Consider the following 6,634-nt stretch of genomic DNA (forward strand, 5'->3'; position numbering starts at 1 on the left):
CTTTGCCTAGAAATGGTATTGATTCTTGGGTTAAATGCAAAGATGCTTTTATTGGAAAATATTATCCTCCTGCTAAGATTATATCTTTGAGAAGTGACATAATGAAATTTAGACAATTTGATAATGAACATGTTGCTCAAGCTTGGGAAAGGATGAAATCTTTGGTAAAGAATTGTCCCGCCACTCATGGACTGACTACTTGGATGATCATCCAAACTTTTTATGTAGGACATAATTTTTCTTCAAGAAACATTCTGGATTCAGGTGCTGGAGGTACCTTTATGTCCATTATTTTGTGGACCGCAACAAAACTACTTGATGATATGATGATAAATTATTCTGAATGGCACACCGAGAGAGCTCCGCAAGGTAAGAAGGTAAATTTAGTCGAAGAAACCACCTCCTTGAGTGATAAGATTCATACTATTATGTCTATGTTTGTTAATGGTAAAGCTCATGTTGATCCGAATAATATTCCGTTAGCTTCTTTGGTTGCTCAACAAGATCATGTTGATGTGAGCTTCATTAAAAGCACTAATTTCAACAACGTACACTGCTTATAGGAATAATTTTGGTAGCAACAATTATAGGTCGTATCCTTCTAATAATGGTAATGCTTATGACAATTCTTATGGTAATTCCTACAACAACAATAAAAGTGCACCCTCTGATCTTCAAGTTATGCTTAAGGACTTTATTAGTAAACAATCTCCTTATAATAAAACTGTTGAGGAAAAGCTTGGCAAAATTGATGTTCTTGCTTCTAAAGTTGATAGCTTGCTCATGATGTTGAATTTCTTGAATTAAAGTTTATGCCTCATGATTTAAAGAAAGTAAAACTTTGCATGCCATTCAGGTTAGAATTTACGAAAATGTTATGATATTGGCGGAATTGCATGCTTGATGGGAAAGAGAAGATGAAATTGCTAGAAATAATAATTTGACTAAAATTTGTACCATCACCACCACTAGTATCAATGAAGTATCAAATGCTAGCAAACCTCCCTCTATTAATGGTATAATAATTGGTGTAGGAAAAGTCCCCTCTCCTTCTACAAAATTTCCTAGAACCACTGAAACTGATTCTGATAAGTGTGCTGAATTTTTTTGGAGTATGAGAGACAATAGCCCTCTTACCTTTGATAATAATGACTTTGATTTTGATGATTGCAATATCTCTGAAGTAATTAAGTTCTTATAAAATCTTGCTAAAAGTCCTAATGCTAGTGCTATAAATATGCTTTCACGAAGCATATTATAAATGCTCTCATGCAAATTAGAGAAGATAAATTAAAACGTGAAGCTTCTATTCCTAAAAAGTTAGAAGATGGATGGGAGCCCATCATTAAGATGAAAGTAGATGGCTTTGATTGCAATTCTTTATGTGATCTAGGTGCAAGTATTACTGTTGTGCCTAGAAAAATCTATGATATGCTTGATTTTCCCGTTGGAACAATGTTATTTAGATGTTCATCTTGTTGATATTGCTACAAAGAAACCTTTGAGGAGAGTTAATACTGTTATTATTATGGTTAATAATAACTTTGTCCCCTTTGATTTTTTTGTTTTGGATATTGAATGCAATGCTTCTTGTCCAATTATATTGGGAAGACCGTTTCTTAGAACTGTTGGTGCTGCTATTGATATGAGAGATGAGATTATTAAATATCAATTCCCACTAAAGAAAGGTATGGAACATTTCCCTCAGAAAATAAAGAAGTCACCTTATAATTATATTATTAGAACAAATTATGATGTTGATACTTCTTCACTTGATAATACTTGATGTTAGCTCCTTTTATGCGTCTAGCTGAAAGGCGTTAGAAAAGCACTCTTGGGAGATAACCCATGTTTTATTTCTGTAATTTTTATTTTGTTGAGTCTTGGAAGTTATTAACTCTGTAATAACCTCTCCTTATCATTTTTATTTCGTTTTTTGTGCCAAGAATAGCCTCTAATAGGAAGAAAGTAAGATTTGGGGAAGTTGTTGTCCTGAAAACAAATTTTGTGCTGTCACCATAAAAATTTGTATTCCCATCCAGAATGTAATTTTGAGCTGCCAAATTTTGTTCATATGCCCCAGGTTATTATCTAACTTTCGTTAGTTGAACACTTTTAAATTTGAGCAACAGAAGATTTTCTAAAAAAAAATTGATTTTTACATGTCGTTCCGTGTTAATAGATTTCTGCCACTATTTGCATTTCCCTCTTAATCTTTTTTTAGTTCTTTTGAGCAAAGGACTTTTTGAAGAGGTTTCTACAGTAGCTAATGCTTTAATAGATGGTTTATATATGTTAGAATTGAATCCAAGTTGATTTGTTATTTTGATTGTACTAATGCTGCTAATAAAGAATTGTGCGAAGTTTTGTATGAAGGAAGTTTTCAAGTGTAGGAACAGAAGAATGATTTAATGAGATGAAATATGGATAAAATCTCAAACTTGGGGATGTCCATGTCACCCCAAGAAATATCAAAGAGGTACAAGCGTTAAAGCTTGGGGATGCCCAAGGCATCTCCTCTTCATCAACAAAGCATCAGGTCATCTTTCTATGCGCTATATGTTTATTGCTTGATACGCTATGTGTTGTTTTTGGAGCGTCTTTATTTTTGTTTTTAGTTTAGTTTTGTTTTTTTTTCTGTAGCATATGGTTGGATCCTAGCATATTTGTTTTAGAGAATGACACACTCCGTTTTAATTGCATAGAACACTCTAGTTTTCGCTCTTATTGTTCTGCGAGTGTTCTAGTTTGCTAGTACTGCATTTAGCTCTTGTTCTTTTACTCAAATTATGTTCAGAGCTCGTTATTATCTTTATTTATGTATGATTAGCTCTATGGTTCATTTTTTTCATCTATGAGAGTTATTTCAAATAAGTTGATTGGTGTTGAAGACGAGTAAAATGTTTCATGCTTATAGTGATGCAAAAGGAAGCTTCTCTAGATTGTGGCATAGATTTTAGCATGTCATGTTGGATGTTATTCTTATTATATGCTTAGTATTTATTGTTGTATCATGACTTGTCTCAAATAGCTCAGAGTGCACAATGTGCTATTGAAAGAATCATGTGTTGTTTCTATCATAAAAAAGCATAATATTGTGGTATTCTCCTTTGATGCTTTATTGGTTGACTTGGCACATGTTTACATCATGTTATGACTACAACCAGTCAACTAAATCTTCTATGATCATTTATTTTTTGACTTGTAATATCACTTTATGCTTTGATTAATAATGTTTTGTCGCTATGCATGATTATGGCCATTTTTTCTCTCTTAGTTGGTCGCTCCCAGTCTTTTGCTAACCTTCGTATGTACTGAGTATAAACTCTACTCGTGCATCCAACCACCAATAATCCAAGTTTGCCAATTGTGTCCACCATATCTACCTACTATCATTATTGCTATTCCAAGTATATTCATATTGTTTCTATTTATCTTTTAAATTAAATTTTGGCAGAGAAATTAGTTAGTAAAGCTCTCACGAACTTGATGGCACATTTACTTTATTGCACTTAATAAACTTGAGCCATTGTGACTATCTTATGAAGTTCATATATTTTCAAATTGCGAGTTGGGAGTTAGCACAACCATTCTTTCATGGGGAACGATTTCAACATTGCACTTATTCCTATTTAGTTGATATCCTGTTCTTTTGTTTATGGATGCCTAGCAGTGCGAAATAAAATGGAAACTTGTAAGTCCATGTAGTTTGTATATATGTTAGAGAAACGTATGGGCGGCCAATTTAAGCCATGCATCATTCATGGTAGAAATTTACAGCGAACCATAGTGAGCATTCTATGAAGCATCTTCAATAAAAAAAATATACCCATAGTAAATAAAAGGATTGCTGAGATGCTCATTGTCTGTTTGTCTTGTCATTTTGGCATGGGATTGCTCCTATGTAGGAGCACTTCTATATCACGGGGCAGGAGGTACCTCGTTGGCGTTCTCAATGATACATGTATACTTGCAATGACAAGAACTTATTTGGGACCTAAGTTAAGTAGCATGAGGTTTAGGTACTCGTATTCAAGGGCCACGAGATTTTCAACTTGTGATTTGTCAAGCATATAACTCATATTTGCTCTCACATTAACTTTAACCATTCAAGATTCTTATGATAGGGGCAATGAGAGCTCAAAGCTAATGAGTACCATACTTTTTGGAAGGTTTATAAAACTGGTTAATCTTGCTTACTCTGCAAAGAGTCTTTCTCTTACTTTTATATCGAGTCTTCATCTTCTGCTTTATGCACCAATTTAGAGAGCATAGTTGTCATTCTTAGTGCAATGTGCATAGTCCCAAAATTATTATTGATTGATTCATGATTATGCTACTGCTTGTTCTTAAATTACTTGTATCTAGTCACCCTTTGAACTTTAAAGGTGTCCCGGCATTTATGTTTTGCTATGTTCTCTATGCTAAAAACAAACAATGTTTTACAATGCTTGATCAAGATTGTGTTGGCTTCATGTCACCTCAAAAATTATTTTGTTATCACTTACCTACTCGAGGACGAGCATGAGTTAAGCTTGGGGACGCTAATACGTTGCAAACGTATCTTTAATTTTTGATGCTCCATGCTTGTTTTTCACCAATTTATATATGTTTTGCTCACACTTCATTGCACTTTTATACATTTTCCGACACTAACATATTAACAAGATGCCACAGTGTCAGTTCCCTGTTTTTTGCTGTTTTGTATTTCAGACAAATTGTACAAGAAATATTCTCGGAATTGGACGAAACAAAAGCCGAAGTCAATATTTTACCGTAACGAAGACAGACTCCAGAGGGTGGTCGAAGAGGCACCACAGAGCGGCCAGACCACCCCATGGCGCGGCCAAAGGTGGGCCCGCGCCAACGGGTGGTGGGGCTCCCCCCAGGCGGCCACCGACCTCGCCCTTCCGCCTATTTATTCACGATCTCGGGAAATACCTAAACACCGGAGCCTCCATCCATGAAAAGTCGCGGCCGCCATCGCAGACCCTAGCTCGGGAGGGTTATAAAGCTCTTCCCGGCACCCTGCCGGAGAGGGAGATCATCGCCAGAGACATCTAAATCGCCATACCCGCCTCCGAAGTGATGCGTGAGTAGTTCATCCCTCGACTATGGGTCCATAGCAGTAGTTAGATGGTTGTCTTCTCCATTTTGTGCCTCACGTTTAGATCTTGTGAGCTTCCTATCATGATCAAGATCATCTTTATGTAATGCTACATGTTGTGTTTGCTGGGATCCGATGAATATTGAATACTATGTTGAGATCGATTACATACTTGTCATATGTTATTTGTGATCTTGCATGCTCTCTGTTGCTAGTAGTTGCTCTGGCTAGGTAAATGCTTGTGACTCCAAGAGGGAGTATTTATGCTCGATAGTAGGTTCATGCCTCTAGTTTTCTGGAAGAGTGACAATAACTTCTAAGATTGTAGATGTGTTGTTGCTACTAGGGAGAAAACAACAATTTTATCCAAGGGTAATTCTATTTTTTTACTTTACACACGTTGCTTAATGTGATAATCTGTTGCTTGCAACTTAATATTGGAAGCGGTTCGGACGATAACCTGAAGGTGGATTATTAGTCATAGACGCAGTTGGATTACGATCTATGTATTATGTTGTAATGCCCAAACGAATCTGATTGTAATCATCTTGTCATGTATGGTCGGTATTGTGTCAGTTGCCCAGCTGTAATTTATTCACCCAGCATGTTATTTATCTTTATGGAGAGACACCTCTAGTGAACTGTGGACCCCGGTCCTTTCGTTTACACTGATAAATTCATCTACTGTAATCTTGTTCTGTTTACTTTCGGCAAGCACTGTTCTCTTTAACTACTGCAAACATCTTTTTCCACTCGATGCATTTAATTCTTTGTGTTTAGCAAAACCGGTGAGATTGACAACCTCACTGTAAGTTGGGGCAAAGTATTTTGGTTGTGTTGTGTGTAGGTTCCATGTTGTTGCTGACGCCGGTAGTGCGCCCTGCCAATAGTCAGCTAGCAACACCTTCAGAATTCACGCCTTTCTCCTACTGGTCGATTAAACCTTGGTTTCTTACTGAGGGAAAACTTGCTGTTGTGCTCCTCACACCTTCCTCTTGGGGTTCCCCAACGAGATTGCCAACTTCCACGGCAGCACCATCATCATCACACATGTATTTTTTTCTTTAGTGCTTCCAACTCCTCTATCATTGCTTCATGCCACTTTGCATCTTGTTTTACAGTTTCCCAATCCTTAGAAATTGACACAGTTTGTATGGACGCAACAAACGCTCTATAGGAAGGAGACAACGCATCATAAGACATAAGATTTCCAATGTCATGGTCATCAGAAACTGTTTGTAGAGCATGCATTTCACAGAGAGCCTTCCTGGCTACTTCACCCTTCTTGGTCGCTTCACGTGTCTCCTTTTGCAACACAATAGGAAGATCCACCATGCCAGATGAGCTAGTAGCACTGTCTTGTTGCTTGCAATGTGGCTGCTGCCCCACTGTGTCAGATGAGATCACATCACTACCTTGTTGCTCCTCCCGCACATGCATGTGGCTACCTTCGAGAGTACACTTGGAGATTCTTTGTCCACCGGTCCTGAATAGGAATAGGGAGAGGACCAATCTAAATTGTACCCA

This window comes from Lolium rigidum, chromosome 1, assembly GCF_022539505.1.
Source record: "Lolium rigidum isolate FL_2022 chromosome 1, APGP_CSIRO_Lrig_0.1, whole genome shotgun sequence".
Taxonomy (NCBI): Eukaryota; Viridiplantae; Streptophyta; class Magnoliopsida; order Poales; family Poaceae; genus Lolium; species Lolium rigidum.